The 20,913-nt window shown below is 36.5% G+C and overlaps 1 long non-coding RNA gene across 1 annotated transcript in view; it reads right to left on the bottom strand.

Moving 5' to 3' along the window:
- The window catches only part of LOC106037628 (uncharacterized), a 159,990-nt gene that overhangs the window by 131,093 nt on the left and 7,984 nt on the right, over positions 1–20,913 (bottom strand). The window contains exon 2 of the long non-coding RNA XR_001208147.3: positions 3,398–3,447. This is a non-coding gene — a long non-coding RNA (uncharacterized lncRNA). The remainder of the gene's footprint in view (positions 1–3,397; positions 3,448–20,913) is intronic.

Here is a 20,913-nt window from a genome sequence, read left to right as displayed (position 1 = left end):
GGAACAACGAATTTATGAACATGTTGCTTTTGGGTCCCAAATATGCAGTATGTGAACCACAATCAGGAATCTACCTGAGGATCTTAAAGATAAGGAGGAGGATGCCAAATTTACATGTTGGGAATGGACTGGAAAGGAGTCCTCAGCATTTTGAAGATATTCCTGAGATGGTTTTAACAGATTAATGCTAAAAAGTCCTCAAAACACATAGCACCAGCCAGTGTTAGTCACAGCTGTCATTAATTTATTGCACATCAGAAATAATCTGACAGCCTAAGAAAAGGACTTGACAAAAAGGAAATTCAAGGCACGAAACAAACATTTCAGTCATCACCCAGCTACAAGAAGATGCTTCATCTTCTAAGCACTAATTTCTGTAAGGATTTTTGTCTCTACATATCTATAAACTGAAATCTTCATAAAAGGTAATCTTAGTACCTGTTACTCAGATCTGTTTTTCCCCTAAGGGAAGAAATCATGACTAGTCAACCATTCAAGCTAATCACATCTTAGCATTTCAGGCTTCGAAGTGATTGGTATACACATTTTCTTTCCAGAACTTCTTTCTAGAAGTTGAAAAAGACTTCATTAAAAATAGCTCTACTTAGAAACAGAGCTAGTTCTATCCATCTATAATAGCTCAGATCTTTTTGTGATAATGGAAATATAATAAACCCAATTAACAGTCATCTAATGATAGTTTCTAAATGGTGTCAGTCAAGTACAAAAGGATATCGAGCTGGCTATCCCTTTTAGGAACATATAATGTAACCATCACAATCATGTCCATGTGCATAATTTACATGTCATTTCACAAAGACTAAAGCTGCAGGAGGAGAATTATGTTCGGGGAATTTGGTGGTTGTTACAGTGCACTCCCCCAGCTCAGTGACGCAGGTGCCTGGGATAGCACTTCGGAGTCAGAAGTGATAACATTCATGCATAGGTATACAGAGCTTCCAGGAGAAAATGAAATCAAGACCCTGTAATATCCAACTAATGCTTTATTAATGCTTGGCAGCACATTTTCTTAAAGTTTAAATTGAACTTTTATTGTCTTTCCTAACTCTCGGGACTTACTTCATTTAAAAATACTCGCACCACGCTGTAAAAGCAAGTCATCCAGTAACGTGCCGAAGACCAGAAATCCCACCAGGCAGTTAGCTAATGTGATTGCTACTTTAGCTCTTAAGGGGTGGAGTTAAAATAGAAGATCAAGAGGTTAAAAATAGTTGAGTAACCCTTGAAGAAAGCCTTTTTTAATGCAAACCTCATACGATTTTTCATACCTATTATATTGTTCAGTGCTGAAATGTATTTTCAGTTCCATCTACAAATTTCTTGTACAATACAGAAGGGCTCCTTTGCTAGTCTTTTCCCGTTTTGGGAATTAAGGCCTTTGTCAGAGGTCTACTGAAGAAAACCAAGCCAAAAAACAAAGCTCTGCCTTTTCAAACAAATCAGGCAGCAGTGTGTGCCCAATGCCTGAAAAATATGTGAGAGATGATACATATGACATCTAGCTTACTTCCACATTGATGCAAGTCTTCAGTGCAGTGCCATGGGAACAGATACAGTTTATTATGATGACGGTGCTTGAAACATCCAGTGAGAAAGGATCAGGCATTAGTTGTCAGTCCAGGGAATTTGCCTCTTAGATGAGCACACCCCTGCATGGCACAACGCATGCAGCACTGCCCCGCTTTCCTGGGACCTCCCTACGTTGAGAGCAGGCTGTTCCCACAGCAAACTCACAACACTGACGTATGGCAGGCTGATGCTGCAGCAAGGAAAACTAGTTAGGGAGAAATGAGGTGGGTAATGCGCTGGTACTTCAGTTCAAAACATGACGTACGTTGAATCTGGTCTGTTCTCCTTTGGATTTTTTTGCAGATTTTGGGTCAAAGAAAACATCACAAAAGTATTACTACCTCATATGGACAGATAGGGAGGCCTCCTTTATGTTTCCAGGCTAAGAAACTGCATCAGAAATGATCACTGATTTGCTTGCAATTTTAAAAAAAGGCTTAAGTTTCTCTTAAAAAATAAAATACTGAGATTACTCATTTTTAATGGCCACAGCCTACATGCAGTACACATCACTGAGCGATGTGTTACTTGCATGCCTTGCCATTCACATCAAGCACTTTCTAAGGCCCTGGGGAAGATTTCTTAGGAGTGGCTTCCATTAGACTGATACACACAGAGGCAGTATAGGGAAGATTAACTAGATCTTTCCTAATTATAGTTGTTCACCTCAAACTTTTGCTTCACATACCTTGTTAATCCCATACAAAGAATAGATCCCCTAAAAGCAGAGACGACCACAGCCTATAGCTAGAAGGGAGAAAGATGAGCAGTGCATTGTGACAAATATTTGAATACACAAATAGTCCTGTTTTATTTGGATAGCAATTTGTGTAAATAAACTTCCTGGAAAAATATTCAGCTTAACAGCTACTAACAGATTTAATAGACTAAGGGAAAAAAAACAAAGAAACTACAATTTCATTATTAAAACAACAAATTGCCTCCCCCCCCTTCAAACTGTAAATTCAAATTAAACACTGAAAGTATCTTTGCCTTTACACATTTCAATTTCTATTTATATCAGAATTTACTTTCAATAAAATTCCTCCAACACGCTTATCTTGCCAGTCTGAAAACAGAGATGATACCATAATTTGATTTTGCAGAAGAAAGGCCTGATGAATGTTTTTAGTAGTGCAGTTTTACACATTTTTCAGCAAGCGAAAAGAAACAAAACTGTATACACAAATCACTTTGTCCCACATACAATGAAAATTACTTAAAAAAAAAATCAACAGTTCCTGTTTTGTTTTACATATGTTAAGAAAGCAAAGAAAATGCTAGCATCCCACTTGCTGTGTGTTAGGACCAAAATGAAGCACCACTTTTTAATAGTGTACTAATACTAAATGATAAGAGGGCATTCAAAGTGAAGTAGTGGGGCTGGATTTCATTCATATATTAGGTTTTGTTTTCAAAGGCACTATGTCAAGTAAAACTCAAAAAGGCTGAACTGGACTCGATGGCAGAGCCACCCAAACTCATGATGCATTTTATTATGTGTAGAAATAGTAATGGATCCCTGCAGAGTGCAGGGACAATGAAATAGGAGATATTTGTATCCAGCTGGGACTACTCGAGAGAAGCAGACAAACCTACATAAAACATGTGAAACTTTATCTTGTAGTTTTGATGGAACCCTTATGAAATATTTTGATAGATGAATTGCGTTCCCTGATAAACTCACTACTGCAGGTCAAGCACAGTTTTCCCTTCTGTGTATGCAGAAAAATATGAATAGCAAACTATTTTCAGGCACTTGTCACGTCTTCATGTTTTGAGAAGGTGATTGAACATATGTACATACCTGTATTTCAAATTACGGTCCATCCTTTGGTCAATGGTGATCCTCGCTCTCTGCACAGAACGAGAGACAGTGATAAAAAGGTTAGACATTCAATTTCACTATTGTTTTAAACTATAACTCTGTTCCAGTTTTGCAAATAGTTAACTAACAATCCTGTAACAGCCACAGCAATTGCTGACACTGAAGAAAAACATCTGATGTATTTCTAGATTATCTGAAAGCTAGAAAAACTAAGAGCTAGCATCCAAAAATGAATGGATTCTCCACAATCAGCAGCAAGACTTCTTTGGGACCACTAACTATACCTCATTATTTAAACCACAGAATTATTCAGTGATATTGAAGAATATTTTCATCATAAAAGTAATAAAAACATTAATCTCATTAGCTTTATTGCAATAAATATCTGAAACAGAACTTGTACCAGAGTTGAACATAAGGAACGTTGACAATATGAGTTTGACTCAAGCTTCTTTACCTAAGCTGAATACACGAACATTTATGTAATATTGGAATTCCTTCAAATTCCTTCAGGAATTCAGCATTTTTAAGTTAAAATTGCATTAATGCCTGTCTGCAGCAAGCTAGGCTGACTTTTCAGTAGCCTGCCATGAATTTTTTACTCACAAGATATCGGTGTCTCTGGTCTAAGATACACTGTTCCAAGTATTATATTATAAACAGGAATTAAGATACATACAGAACAGAGTTTTTAGAATGAACGTAGTCGACGTACATCTTCTCATTGACTTCAGTGAGTACTAGGTCAGACCTGACAGCATCTGATCACATTTGTAACAGAACATAAACAGCACATATCAACTAAGCCACAAAACCCCACAGGTAAACTCAGGGATGACAGGGAAAACAGCACCAATAACCAGAAAGATACACCGTCGAGCATAAAGAAAGAACACATGAAGCTTGTGCACAGGATATGGAATTTGTAAAATAATATTACATGCAACATGATACTGATGTTAACAAAATATTTGCCAGGTGGGCAAATGTGGTGATAAGCTAGTAATACAAGATTAAAATAGTCTAGGAGCAGAATTCCGTGTCACTTACGGAAACTGTAAAAGAGTGTCAGGGTTATGGAGGGCAATGAGAAAACAGTTGCAGTAATTAATCCTAGAAAGTAACTGTGTAATCGTGCCTGAAGGATTTGCAAATTACTTGTCTTCTAACATGAAATCAGATCTTGTGCCTAGGTCAGACTCAATTAAAAAAAAATGAAACCCGAAAAAACATTACGTGTTCTCTGAAGAATTTTAGTGGACTTAAAAAGCAGTGATGTGTAATTATGATGTTTTGACAGTGTCTCAATAACCAGACCATAAAAGATTGTATAAATATACATTTAAAAATTTTTCACAGTTAAAGCAGCCAGAGAATCTTAGGTGAAGTCAAAGAAATATTAAAGTAGGCAGGATTTGGTTAAGCATTTGAATGACCATCTCCAGGAAAAGCCAAGGTCATCTTTGTAGTTGCTCTTGCACAATCTCAGTTGACCTAGGAAGTTTTAGCCTTTGGAGACAAAGATCCAAATATTCTCACAAATCAAAGAATAGGTTTAATCCATGAAACAGGTAGTTTTAGATTTCATTCCATTCTCTCTTTCTACTGGTGATTTATTTATTTTTAATATATATTTTAAAAATATTTTTAATGTGTATTTGTTCAGTGGAACATTTCAGTTTGGGATTCTGGATACCTCTGCAATACAAACAATAGGGTTTAGCAACTGCTATCAAGTCTTCTTATTTAAAGTGTAAGATTCAAAATTCAGCAATGAGACAAGTCCTCCATTTTGTCAGAAATCAATATCTTTAATCAATACCTATTTCCTTTAGCAGTACTTCACAAGCAGAATTCATTGGAGTTAACACTATAGTGGATATCTTTGCTAGCTAATTCATGGCTTGCAACTCAAAAATGTACTTTAGGGAGATGTTCTGCAATAGAAAATATTACACAAGTTTGTTTTAAGGAAAAGCGTTGGGTGTTCATAGCAGAAATTTCTTTTCTTTAGCAGCTCTTATCTCTGAAGAATCAACTTGTCTGTGCATTAATTACACTGGTGATTTTGCAACTGGACGTAGATCTCAAGTGCTTTGGGGCAGGGAATACATACATGGTTCCATGTCCCAATATTTGGGTCAGTTACATGTGAGATAGGAAACTGAGATCTAGTACATGTTTCTGACCACAGGAAGTGGCACACTCCCGGTAGGAGAGAATGGGCACAAAACTATCATAATTCCTGAAGTCCAAAATAACTCAGTCTGAGAACTACACTGGAGCAAAGAGAGAGTTTTTCAATTCCTTAAGGAATTAAAGTTGAAGTTGGATTGTTCTCATTTGGTACAGAAGCTGTAAGGCTAGAACTGTTGTAGAAGTGGAAATACTAACTTCATTCCTATGAATAAAATCCTTTATTCTTTGCCTTTAAAAAAAAAAAAAGGAAACAAAAACATGAAAAAATTACAAGTGCCTGAAAATAAAATGCTACATTTGAGGTCAAATGGACTGTTTTGCATTTGAGTGAGATGAAATTTCATCTTGCTTGTTTGAAAATAGTTTTGGATAGCGTACAATTTTGCAGGAAGCATAAATGTCTTTTCCAAGAAGAATCTCACAAATATGGAAAAAAACCACAATCTAGGTGCTATAATATCAGTGAGTGATTTAAATGCAAGTGTAGAGAACAGACAGTTCTTATCTAAATGATTTAAAAATGCAAATTCCAGAGCTTGGCAAAGTTCTGAATTGGGATTAGGACAATTTTAAATTTAGCAAAAAAAACTTAAACTGTAAAAGCTAAATGTCAAAATTGTTTCTACTCCTAGTAAATATATCAAAGCAAAATAATTTAAAATAGCAACAAACTGCCATAGCAAAAATGTTGAGACAAAAATATTGCAACAGCCAAAGCTCCTCCCCACACCATTTTTCAAAGCTCCCAGAGGAAATCCCTCTAGAAGATTTGGATTCCTTTGCTTGATGCAAGATGCTGTAGGCTATTCAGTCTCAAAACACTCAAAGTGGCTTTTTACTGCCCTCAGAAGGAACATCAGATTGACTGCATAGCTGAGCAAGCTGAGATGCTCTGTGCTAATTTAAGCCAGTTTATATTTGAGCTCTGTTACCCTGGGACCGGTGTGATAGTTTAATTATTTCAGTTCTGATGATATTTCAATTGTTTGTTTCATTAAAGTTTGAAATTAAGATGTATTACATAGCAACCCAATGAGCATTTCGAAGATCTAATAATTCATTACGACTTTTTAATGCATCCTTACACCATATAAAGACATTTAACCACAAAAAGTCTATCGGTATCTTCCAAATGAATTACGAATTTCTTAGTAAATTTTAGTTTTTACCTATCATTAGGTATTTCTAAAGTAAACCCCCAATGATGCAGTCTCTTAAATCTTGACTCTCCAGTTTAACCTTATTAATATCCAGAGGAGAACTTAGATTTTCTGGTTTTGGTGCTTAGGTAGATTTTCTCTTGATATAAAATCATAACCAGTACCAACCACAAGATGACACTTTAGGACTACTGGAAAGAGATTATCTCAGCAAAATAAAATCATTTTGACAATGGAATGAACTGAACCTATTATTAAGTACACAGCAAGTTGGAAATCAGTCTGTCTTTTCTTAAGGGAATTGATTGCTTGGCTGCTAAGAGGCAGGCAGCCAAGTGGTGTATTGACCCATAGAGGAGGAAAGGAACTCAGCAAAATTTTATTGAGGGGTCTAGCTTCCTGTTATCAAAGCCATAAAGCAAATTTATTTACAGAGATAAAAACAAATAAAAACAGTGTGCGTAACTTGATAGGCTTGCACAAGCAGACCACCCCCAAACTAGGGGCTTAGAAGTGGCAATATGAAATAAATTTGTGTGTAGCTGTAAATTAACCATACTTCCAACACGTCTATAGGACACTGACACCTGTTTCAGTAACTGTTCTCTAATAAGATGTTTCAAGTGAAAAACTAGGAGGGAGGACACCTTTTTACAGAGTGCTTACTGGTCAGTGTACAACCAATATTGGGTTTTAACAGCAGAATTTGACATTATAAAATTCTTAGATACTCATCAGTCTTTCTAGAAAGCCATCACATCTTAAGTAAATCTTTGATATCATAATTCAAATAAAACCCAACCTTTCTATAACAGAAACACTGCTATAAATATTAAGTATAAAAATAAAAATAATAATAAAAAACAAACATCTGAGGACACTCCTATGACTTCTTTTCATGTCTCTTCCAGACCTTTGAATCCTTTCCCAAAATTATCTTCCCCAAGGATGCCAACAATTTACACCCTTGAAATAGTAAGATGCTATGCTCATTACATTTGAAACAAGTGCATTAGGCTCCCCAGGCTGGCATAGGAAGCCATGCAAATTGAACTAGCATTCTCCTAGCTCTGCCACTCATCTGAGAAGTGATCCTGGAGCACAGTAGTTGTTTGCTTTATTTGAAAAAGTCAGATACTGGGTGACCTCATGTAGCTCCTTTAAAGAGAGTTTTCCTGCTTGTTCGTCTCTTACTTTCTACAGCGTTGACTGCTCAGCTGAGATAGGTAAAGAAATAAAAGGACTTAGGACTTCCTTGGATTTTATTGTACTGCATTAGAAAGATCAGTGAAAACACTGAGTATTTTTGCTGAAGTCCCAGCACCTGTAAGCCATCGGTATGCAAAGCAAGAAAGAAGTCATCATTACTTTACTTTCTGAAAATCTGAAGTCACTTAAAAAAAGGAAAAGCCAAACTCAGTAAGTCTTGTAGGTATGGAGAAAAAACTAAAAACATAGTGATACCATTTTTTCCTCTACAAATCTGATAGACTCCTGGAATTTAAGATACTAATTTTTTGCTGTTAATTTTAGTGAACTCAACTACTAGAAGAAAAATTTCCTTTCCATACTGACTTTATCCTTTTCTATTCAACAGCTACTGATTTTTTTTTTCCCTCCTGTTTCCCATAGGGAATAGGCTATCATGGCAGAGTTTTGTTGATTTGTTTATGTACCTTTGTATTATTAATAAGCTCTGGGAAGAGGGTTTGTTACTTAAGTTCCCTCTGCTGGCTTTCCAGCAGCAGAGAATGCAGTAATAGAAGGTTCTCCCTTGCATTCCCTTTGTATTAGGCTTAGAGCTAGAAATCTGCTGCCGAAGTTAGAGAGCAATTCCTCCACAAAGGAAGTGCAGAAGATTCCGAATACTAATGTAATAAAGAACCTACTTCAACTAGTGACAATAGTATTTATATATAAAAATATTACTTAAGTCTGTACTTACTGCTTTCAGCTCTCAGCTTCAGGCAGTGTACCTACCAGAAGCTGAGAAATGAATTTTCTTCCACCTTCCTTCTCACCAGCCTAGGGTTTCATGTTGTTTGTGTTATTTGTCAGTCAGTATCTGTCTTGAATACCTCAGATTCAAATATTTCACCCCGACCTCTGAGAAATGTTAACGCATGCACAATACATACTTTGAATGTTAGCTCTTCACTAAGATTTTACAGACATTGTAGTTTCACAGATTTAAATGAGTACTACTGTTCATAAATTGAGAGTATATCTTAATAGAAAACTACATTTTCAGATGCTCATCTTGTAATGCCTTCACTGTTTATGGCAAAATCTAACCAATTTTATATATAAAATAACCAAAATCTAACCTCTTTTGGACTAAGCACTAACTATCAGAAAGTTAAGTGTGTTTCCAAGTTTTTTAAGCTATTCAGTCCCAATAAAATCTAGGCACTGTCCTTCCTGAAGTAACCAAGTACATTCTTCATCTGATCTGAGTGAGATTCCCCTAAGTTCAGGCACATCAGTTAAATGGGCTCTGGCTGGGCATGCAGTCGCATTAGGCTCCGTAACAGTTGAGCCCCTCCAAACGACTGAGTTAGATTTTCTCCCTCTAGTAATTCCAAAGGAAGCCTGGCATGATTACTCTTTCATTTTAGGTATTTCATCAGGTTAGCTCTATCTCATTCCACTTGTCTGTTCAGCACCCAAGTGTATGGTAAAAATCACAAGTCTCTGATCTGGAAAAATTCCATTTTCAAAGCTGTATCAAATGGATTAGTGCAGAAACTCAAAAAGGCTTCCAAAACCCAGATACTTGCAGGATTAAGGACTAATGTCCTTCTCCATTCAGCTCCTTAGTAGAATGCCCGTGTAATTTCAAAAAGATCAGAATTTTATCTTAATATGCACTTTGAAATTAATTTTTAAAATATATGCTTTATTATATTGGAAAGACAAATTAATTAATGGCTACTCATTGTAATCTCAGAAGGCATAGCATTTGTTGTCTATATCCCTTTAACAATGTACAAAATACTTCGTTGGTTTCAAAACAGAGGCAAGTAAACAAACAACCCTCCCCTCACCGAAAGAGGGGAACATTCTCATTATACTTGAGCTGCCTAATCATTAGTATAGCGTATCACCACCTGTAAGTTTGCAAAAGTAATTTCTTTTTTACTGATTAAAGTTTTTTCTCAAGCAATCGAGAAAGGTTTTGCTACAAATTATGATCGCTACCATCACATTCTAATTTCTGTATGTCCTATTTCTTGCGAAAAGGTCAGCTATTACAGCTTTTCCTTTACCAGCTATTGCTGAAACAGGTAGAAAAAAAATCAATTTTCAAGTTGTTCCTTACATTTAGAGTAAAAGGGTATTAGGAAGGGTAAATCTGTAAGAAGTAGTATAATGGTCTGGAATACCTTTTAGGCCAAATCTTTATAAATTTCTTTATAAATTTTATATTTTGTAATGAATTAAGTTAATTATTAAAATACTAATATCTTGAGTCATAATTCATTTTAGCTTGATGGTAGTATAATTCCTTTCATGAGAACCTCATTCAATAGCAACAACAACATTAATTTTACCTAAAAATCTGTCTTCTCCCCCAGTGAAAGTGTGCTTTATTACCTACATGGTGGAACTCCTGCACCCATCAATTCAGCTGCCTTAGGATTATAGCATGCTAATTGTGCTGAGCTCCCCCATACAAATAAATGCTTTAGAATAGAAAGTGAAGAATACGTGACAACTGGATAAGGAGGATGAAATTCTAGATAACCTAGAATTTAGCCAAAATCTTGGGACTGAAACCACCAATCTATCAAAAGGTGTGAGGACATCTTTCCACATCACGTGACCAATGATCAAGACTCGAGCTAGAAAACAGCATGTTTATTGCTGATCTCCTCAGTCATGCTGGGGCACTAATTCAACTTTATCCACACCAACACAAGTTTCTCTTTCACCATGTCTTTAGAGATCACATTTTTAGTTAGGACAAGGCATGGCTGCATTAAGCTTACGGAAAATGACATGTACTGAACTTAGTAAGTATTGACGGTCTTCACTTTGATCAATGCAGTGCCTAGGATTCTTCTGCAGAGAAAAGAAAATCTATCAATAGTGGGAAAAATGTGAAGGGGGTAGTTAAGCTAGCCAGCAAAATTAACTAGCAGTAGATTTAAAAACAAATACAGGTTGTAATTCAAAGCATTTTTCATACTAAGTATAAATTGTGGAGGTTGTGGAAGATGGAAGGGCATTAATATGTTAAAAGAGAATGCCAAATTCACAGAATAATGTCCTTCAATTGCTATTACACTCTATGGTCCCCCAACAGCTTCTAGATAAAGTCCCCATGCTTCCCACTGACAAAGACAAGGAAGACTTCTCGGGTAAGTTGCCTGACTTGCTCTCTTTCCTGTTGCTCTTGTGCCATGATACCTTACTGGTTATTAGCACAGGAGGGTGTGGGATGAGATGAAATAGCAGTTTAATCGAGTTTATCTATTATTTTGCAAGACTTTCACTTTTTTTTTTTTCCCTAAGAAAAAAAATCTATCTTCCTGCATACTATATACTCTTTGAAGAGAAGCATCTCCTACAACCTTCCAAATCTATAAATAGTGGGTGGTATTTTGGGTCATTGCTCAGGTCGTTTTGATGGCTCAGTTCCTCATTAGATAACTAAATATTCAAAAAGGACTGCTTTTATACCCACAGACAACTATCAGACAAATATCAGCACAATGCCTACAGTCATTTCTGTCAAAATTTAGAGGACAGAACACAGAAAGGGGAAACAAAAATAGTGTTTCATCTAAACGCACAAGATACTGGAGACAGCCAGTCAGAAAGAACATTTTATATACCACATATACTGTGTCAAAGCACGTGCCTTATCCATAAAAGCAAACTATTTCAGAGACACAGTAGGAGAAAACAATTACACAGCATTGTGTGAAACAGTTGTGTGAATCATTTCCCTCAGGGAAAGGAAACAAGCCTGCAAATTATCAAATGAAACTACTGGATTAAAGACAGTAGGTCAAGAGATAGGCATATGTTCACACTTCACCACAGATTCTGGAAAAACAGTTTCCAAGCCTTCTAAAATATGCTGAGTGCATCTGGAGAAGTCATATTAAAACCAATCAGTTTTAGGTGGAGAAACACACTGAAATAGAAAATGGGGGATGAGGCAGGAGAAGGGAGAACAGACATTTTTATGTACCTTCATGGCTCACGTTTGTACCAAGAAGGTGCAAGTTTGCTTTAAAAATGTAAAGTACACCTAGAAGTAAAACTGGGTTGTGGACAATGGTAATCCAGTCTGTAATCATCTTCATCATTTATAGTCCCTTATGCAGCCCAAGCTAGTTACTTATTTTTTGAGAAGTCAGGAGAACACATCTCTTCTTCCTCCTCCATAAACATGCTATAAAATTACATGCAATAAGCTCAATGTCAAGCCACGACTTCCAGCTGGCCAACAGTGTTTCAAAACTAACTATAATAACAGATTAAAGCAGTCTTCACTGAATGTTTACACAAAAAATAACTTATTTTCCTGCAAGCTTGTGGATTTTGCTCCAAGTGTTCTACCAGGACTTGAAAGAAGTTGCTTTTACATTCCCCACCCCAAAACCTCTAGGATTCTATTTAGTCTAAAGTCTACAAATGAACAAAGAATATCATCTAGTGTTCCTTATGAGCCACAATTTTATCACCCAATTTAGATGAGCTCTACAGCTGTAGAGGGGATCTGGGATAACTCGGCATATCGCTGAAGTGTGACTATTAAGGGTGTGACACAAAAGTACCCTGAAGAACACTGGAAAAGTCAATTTGTTGAATGCACTGATTGAAAAAAGGGATGCATAAGATTAAAATCCATAAGAAATGAAGAATGATTATTTTGGTGTTTGGTTTATATTTCAAATAATTTCATCGCAAATGCTGTCTCAATATTTATTCTCCTGGGGAAGAGAGAAATATTCCCAGTTCATTTCTGTTGTCAGTAAATAATACTTGAAGTCTTCTCTGAAATCTTCACCTTCTCCAGGAGTTTAAAGATATGACAACGCCACTCCCAATTGCTTTGCTGAAAGGATAAGGAACAGCCTGAAGGCCTACAGAGCTCTTACCACAGTCTTCCTCTATCTCTGACCTCTTCCCTCTTTCCCCCTTCTCTTAATGAGCTATTTATAGATTGCAAGCTATCTAGGGCTAACCTCATCACCCTGCCAAAATCAATGCAAGTTTCCCCATTTACTTCAAACGTTGCCTAAAGGTTTTTTAATTTGGTTAATGAACTGGTTCCCTCAAGTATGATGACCAGGCCTGGGTATACAATGAAGAGGACTAATGCCAGTTCCTAAGTAGTTTCACGCACACTGATTTTTCATTTTCATAACACTTGTACATAAAACAATCATATTAATACGCCTGACTTGACAATCAGAATATAAATATATTTCAAAAACAACATGCAAAACATTATACAGATCTTCACAGAAGGTAGGGATGCACTGGGAAGAGCAAGATGGCCTTGGCTTCGGGGCCTTCTGACTTCAAGAGCTCTGATCTTACTGCATTGCTTCTTAGAATTCCCATAGCCCTGTTTTTAACCACAGTAAACAGTTGCTGAAGCCTTAATGAACCATATGTTCAGGATGGCAAATGCTCCACTCCAAGAAAAGCTCCAAGTTCGTTTACATTTTTCAAAAACTCAACAATTTGCACTGAAGCATGAACTGACTGTAAAGTGTAAACATCTCTTTCCAAGAATATAAATTAAATTTGTGATTTATCGTACATTTCATGCTGAAGCACAGCCTCAGAATAGCACCACTTCAAACACCGGGGGTAAGAGCATTTCAAGATTCTCTGAGCTGGAATCGTGAATGGGTGACTCACAGCGTTTCCAGATCAATGATTTAGTTCTTGGTACTTCCACAAAAGGCTCCTCCTGGCACACAAGCAGGACTGTCGGATCGTTTCCAGCAGAAACTCAATACTGAATCTCTTCCTGAGCAGAAATTCTGCAAATGAACTTTTCACTTATTTAGAAACAATGATACCAAATCCTGGGGAATATTTCTCCAAACCATGATTCTGGAGCGGGAGTACTTGTCTTATCACACGTATAGCCACGTGCATAAGCACAGTGATTATTTATCAATAGCTCATACTATTTCAGAGGTAGTGCAAGCAGTCCAAGAGGCAGACAGATTCTGCCCAGTCCTGCCACTGATGCCCTCTTTGGATTCATTTATATTTTCTATTTATCCTGTAAACTTCTCAGAGTAGGTACAACCTGTTAATCCATTTGTTCAGTGTCTAGCACAGGCAAATTAGTGCCTGAAGTAACAATAACAATGTTGCTTCCAGTGGTTGCTGTCTATTGGAATCAATTTTAATGCTTCCAGCAGAGGTCACAATTGCTCAGCATTTTGCCATATTACTTTCCTTACAAAAGCAATTTCTGAAATAAAAGCTATAAGCTAGCATAACTAATACTTTTCTGCAACAAAACATGCAATAGATTATTTATCAATAAGGAAAAAAAGATGCATATAATTAATAGTTGCCTCATTTTGGGAAACTAATGAAATAGCTTTGCTCTTATAAAAATAATTTGTCATAAAAGATAGTCTCTGAATTAAAGCAAACTACTTAATTAAGAGATTAACTGCATATTGGTAGTAATTTGTTTATGAAAAGGACACTTGTAATTATTTATTAGAGGGGATGGATTCTGATTTTAAATAGTTAAGAGTTTCCCTGCTGGCAACAAAAACTTACTTGAAGTTTAAACTCTACGGACGTTCATATTTGCTAATAGCAGTTTCTCTGTCCTGACACTGTATTTATATCTGCTTTGGTTTATACAGATAGTTTGGCTTATATAAATAGTTTCACTGTAACTGGGAAAAAAAAAAAAAAAAAGGTGATTTTTTTCTGTAGTAGGAAGGACAACAATCACAAAATGAAGTTACACAAAATGGCATCAGGCTTTGTTGAAGATGCAAGAAAAACACATTGTGGTCAAAGGGATCCTAGCTGATTTAGTGGAAAATATTGGGCTAAAGCAAGATGAGAAAGGAAAAACAGCTAGTTGAAGAACAGTTAAGACCCGTGGAAGAAAAATAAAGGACAAAGAATAAGTAATATGAATCAAACTATTGAATACCATGTTCTAGACCACATAAACTCGTACAGATCACAAGAGATCTACAGTCTCCCCCAGTTGTCTCTGCTTAACTTGACCCATACTGCTTCCTTTCACGTTGGCATCCTCAGAGTCACTGCAATGCAAGGCTGTTTGCATTTCCCACTCTGTGAACAAGTTTGTCCTTCTCATCTGATGCTTCTTTTGTTGCTGACTTTTATGACCTTGACTTCCTAGCACATCAGAATCTCCCAGTCCAGGTTATCTAGTAGCTTTGCAATTCCCGTCTCTTCCATCTTCTAGGGATCTGTTATGTCCTTACAATACAGTTTTAAATTATATTCATGCATAATTCTAAAGAAAACAGCAATGCAGATGTTCTGGTTCTCATCATGTGACAGATCTCACAAAGCAGCATTACAAAATCAACAATAAGAGAAGGATGCAATTCCAGAGTTCATCAGTGTAAGGTTAGTCAAAGGTAATGGCAAATATGCAGGCTTCAAAAAGCCCTTTTTTCCTGCATTTTATTCTCAAAACAGTTAAAGACTGACTGAATGAAAAGAATTGAATAGCTAGGTGATGAAATTCTTACCACTAAAATTAATTTCTGTCTTTCTATAACACCACAAGGCAAAATTTAATTTTAATCCTGGCCAGCAACTTTTTTTTTTTTTTTTTTTTTTTAACATTTGCAAGGATGAGGAATAATTATGTGCATACCTGCCACAGCAAAGTTAAAGTACCTGCCAAGCTCTTTTTGATATTACAATACATGGGGGAAAAATAAAGTCTAGCCACATTTTATTATTCATTTATTTATAAAAAAATCTGTCATGTACATCTACCTTACCAGATTGCAGACTTGAAAGGTAAGAACAAAAACTGTTTTGGGTAAAGTAGTCTGCAGACTAACTCTATTGCTGTACTTAACAAATGACTTACATCCTCCGCAAGGGCAAGAGGAAAAAAAGAACATCAACTGTGAGAGAATGAGATTTATTTTATCGTTTTAAAGTTTCTTGAACCAAGTTTACAAAGTGATTTAGTCTACTATTATTTATTCAGTCCTCTCCCAAGGACTATCAGTTATAGTAAGCTGTGTAAAACTGTTTGGATTTTTTCCCCATTTCCTTTATGGATTGCTATTTGAAGTCTGTAAAGAAACTTTACTTTTTTTCAGGTATTAGTTCAATGGAAACAGAGATAAGCCCAAATCAAACTAACCAATAGCAGCTTCCTCGGTCTACAAAATACCATTAAAAACTTAGTTAAGAGAAAATTCCAAAAAGACTGAAGACTTAGGTCAGCCCTGGAGTTAATTATTTATCAGGTACTCTGCCTATTAATTTGCCTATTTGAATTCAAGGTCCAAGCATATTATCTTAGAAAACTTCAACTATACTAATCCCATGTACAGGACAGCCTGATCTTTTCCTGATAGATGAGCCAGAAAGCCAGCCAGAACTCATGTGGAGCTAATAAGGGTTCTTACACAGACTGTGAATGGCAGCATCATACAGGTCTGAAGAGTAATGCACCATTTGGAGAAAGCCTTTCATCCACAAAAATCTATTCCCTAACTTTAAGGGCAACAAAATGATGTGCAACACAAGTTATTTACAGGAACGACTTTGCATTATAAATGAGAAAATATTGTTTCTTTGGAATCTTTCCTAATGCTAACTTGAAAGCATCAGCCACAAAGACACGTTTCAGTCTGTTTACACCTACTGATGGACTGAAGATACAGGAGTCTGCTGGAACAGAAGGGTGTGCTCTGATAGTGTGACAGAGTTCTGACTGGAGAATTACATGTAAAAATAGAATTGTGACAAGATCTCATGTCTTCTCCCTTGGGGTCTCCCTCTCCTTGTTGCTTCCCCCAGCAGCACAGCTTAACATCTATTCAGGCAGTGATTTAAAAGCATTAACTAGCCTTAGGCACAAAATGCCTAAGAATGAAGTCTGTTTTTTAGACTTCAGTGCAAAGCAGGTTTTTTTTTTTTTTTGAGATGTTGGCCTCTACATCAATTACTCTAGGAAGAGATAAAGTTTGTTTCATGCAAGTGCAAGGATCTGTGATGTAAGATCTGGGGAGATAGGTAATAATATAAGATATAGGCATGCAACCTCCACCAACAGAATATCCATGTCTGGTAAATCAGAGGGATGATTCTGGCCCGGTATATTTCTGTAAAGCTGCAGCTGAGGGAATCCGATCCTAGTCAGATTGTTGCAGACTGCTGTAATACAGATGCCCAAACTTAAGCAAGGGAAGGGTACTTTTTTAGCAGCAACAGCAGAGTAAGAGCAAGCAACTGCATATTCACACATCAAGCATTTCTATGACCTTCAGATGCACAGATTTTGATCTGGAAAACAATGAAAGGAAATAAATGGATAGAACACAGGTGCTGCTTATCTGTAAAACTTAGGAGAAAAACCTTGCTCTCAGGTGACTCCAGGCACTGCTGTCCCCATTATCTTTTGAGCTGCTAAATAAAACCCAGCTGAATATGAGAATGAGATCTCAGTAGAAATAAAAATCCAAAATAAAAATAAAGTGTAGAAGAATAAACAAATTTCTACAGCAGTCCGGGCACAGCCTAAAGAAAGAGATACCAACATGAAAGATTGTTCTGCAGAGAATATTCTTACCAGTACATACTCATTCCTCATAGCTATGTGGTTCACAATCCTATGGGAAAGACTGTTTCCAGAAAAAAATACAAATCCAGTAAAACAGGGGGCAAGGTAAAAGAAGGACTCCTAAAACTCATAGCACGTTCTGTGTATAGACAGAAAAGCATGTGGATTTTTAGCACATTCTGTACAGAGCATCGTAATATCATAAGATAGCTTGAATCATGGACCTTTTAGTAGCCTGAATGCAATTCAGCCAAGATGCTGAAATGCCTTAACCACAGGCAGAACTTAACCATCAGAGAATCAGATGAAACTCAAGAAGCAGGTTGTGCTCTTTCACAACAAAAGAAGTCATGTCAGTCGTCGCAGCCAGTAGTTAGTACATACTACGTGTAAAGACAGACACAACTATTCATATTTGTTCTTTGGCTTGAGAAACAGTTGACCACTGAGGCATCACTGAGCTGTACAAAAGTACGAAAGAGTTCCTGGTTTGTCTTTGATAAAGAAGCTAGCTAGTCACCATTAGCCAAATTAACTACTCAAGCCTGTTGTCTGAAAATGTCTCTCATCCAAACTCAGTTTGCATGGAACCAGAGAGCATATTTCATATACAGGAGTAGAAATGCAAGTGCATTGTTGGGTGTGTGTTTGCAAGACAGGCTAGAAGCAGCCCTGTTACTTATTACAAACAAAAAAATACAACCAATCAGAGGAAAGTCATTTCATCCCTGTCAAAGACAAAACCAAAACACACTCCTATTGATTTTTTCAAATGGTGAAACCTGGTTTGATTTCTTAATTAAAAAGGCAAAAGTCCATTTAAAATAGGAAATAAGTCACAGTAAGTGTGACTTGAAGACCAAATGTTGAAAAATAGCTTCTCATTTTCACCTGCAGTTTAACATTCATAATCAATTATGGTAAAAATGAGTGATTACACCTGGAAGCCAGGCAGCCACATTCCACCCCCATTGCTTATGGGGGAGAACTGGAGGTATGATGAGGAGCTGGAACACTTACACCTGGATATTTACTGTGCTTAAATGCATCCTTGTGGAACGGTGCCTGTATATTTATGTTAATGTATATTTTGATCAATTTTGCACACAACAGTTATTGTAAATGTTATTTGTTACATAAATTTTTGTACATCATGCTATTACGTACATACGTATATCTTTATATAAGTATACACACAGATCCGTACACATAATGTCACTCAGACACCATGCAAAATACTGAAACTCTGCACCTTTCCTGTGAATGCATTACTGTAGTCTGAGTGAGAACAGCACCTTCCCTTTACTGAACCATATAATATGCTCAAGCAGAGACTTGATGTGATGAGGGTAATTCTCGCTCTCCATTCGCATTCAGTTATGTGCCTACCAAGACTGTCTTTGTGCGTTGCATTTCTTCTATTTAAGCTTTCCTCTCAAGGTTCAAATTGAGTTCATCCAGGCCACAGTTAATTATGAATGGATAGTTATCTATAAGCATTAGATGAAAAATCTTTTCTGGATATCAACAAGTGAGGCAACTAATGAATGTAGTTTTCAACTTTATGAATACTTATTTTAAGTACACAGGAGCATTCTGGAACAGCATTTGTTTTCATAGTGCCAAAGCTATGGGAAGCAAATTCTAAATAGAATATACTCCTCACAGAAAGCTTGTAATGCAGTGACACCTTGATGTTGCTGAATAGAGCAACGTAGAATGAATGATCTGGTCATAAAAGTCCTTTATAAGATCTGATGCTAGACCACAATGTTATTTCAGTTTAAAACATGAAAAAAGATATATGTAGATGGACAGTTTCACGTTATTTCCAGCTCCCATGTTATGCTAAAATTTTCTCTGTTGAAGCAATTATCTACTCTGGAATAAGCCTGATAATGTCTTAAGAGGTAAGCTGGAGCCTACATAGCAAGACATACATAAACTTAATGACCACAGCTCCTGCAGCAGGTTATAAAGGTAGTTTGGTCCAGCCAGAACAAGAGACAGAACTCACAAGAATATTGCCGAGCAAAATATCTTCATTAGACTTTAGTTAAGAATACTTAAGCAATAAAAGGGTTCAGCTTGCTCTTTGTAAATATCCTATTTATACTGTAGCCAAAGAAAACTTCCCATTTTAGAACACTTTAATGATTTTGTTTTTACTGTTTCAAAGGCAAAAAAAAATAGTAAAATGAAAGAAAAACAAACAGCTATTGCTAAATACAACATCACATAACAAAATAACCTTTTAGTAATTTAAGGAGTGTAATTTTAAAAGCCAGGGGAAGCTTTTAAGAACTTCATTTAAAAATATGAATATATATATAATTTGTAATACTTCAGTAATGACTCCACCTGAATAAGAAAAACTAAAAGCTTGTACAAAAAGGCATGTTTACTAAATGGATACACCGATCACTGAACTTTACACAGCATTAAATTTTAATGACCTTCAATGATATGAGAAGCTTTGGTTGTTTATGTAAAAATTCTAAAGAAAAGCATGGATTTACATTTACGGACTACTTATCTCTTTGTAAATGACAACATACTAAAAAGAAAATGAACAAAACCGGAAAAACTGCCTCTGATTAACACTAATAAGCTAGTAAAAACAGAAAAACCCAGTTGGTAAGATATTTCTCTCTTGCTCTGTGCAGAGGGGAGAGGGAAGGAAGGGAAGCATAATTTTCAAGGGGTCTAGATCTGTTATTCTTACTTCATTTACAGCTTAAGTTAAAGGGCCTCATTAAGGCTTGCTATCTGAACACAGAGTAATGAGCAAGGCAAAGCACAGAGCACTAGGATGCTCGTAGCCTAGGATTAGGACAAACCAGAGCAAACAGGCAGAGCAGATTGACTAGAAAAACTGTTGAGGGTCAGAACAGTCACATCTCAACATTAGTCCAATTAGGAACTCAAAGCTAGCTCAAAGCTTGCTGTAGGGAAATGCAGGTTCTTGTTCTTTAGTGGGGTTACTCCCAGACTTTATTATATACTATAAAGGCTATTTTTTTTTTTTTTTTTCTCTCAGCTTAGTCAGACACGGCCATCCTCGCAGTTCCCCCCAAATCTCTCCTATAGCCCCAAGGAATCTTGAATAAGCAGCTCACCTACAATGGAGAAAAGAAAACTAGTTTCCTGTCAGACTAATCCAAAAATCCCACTCTGACTATTGGAGTGTGCTTTCTGTCATTCTGCTAGCAAGCTCATTTTGTTGGTTGCACTTTTCATATTCAGAGGTGAATTTGTCCTGGTAAACCATACACGTATAATCTGTGTGATGACCTCTCACCTAATCATCTGAAAAAGCCCATTCATGAAAACTTTTGAAT

This window comes from Anser cygnoides, chromosome 13 (assembly GCF_040182565.1).
Source record: "Anser cygnoides isolate HZ-2024a breed goose chromosome 13, Taihu_goose_T2T_genome, whole genome shotgun sequence".
NCBI classification, from domain to species: domain Eukaryota; kingdom Metazoa; phylum Chordata; class Aves; order Anseriformes; family Anatidae; genus Anser; species Anser cygnoides.
Note: the sequence above shows the minus strand (reverse complement) of the source record. Positions and strands in the feature narration are given on the sequence as shown.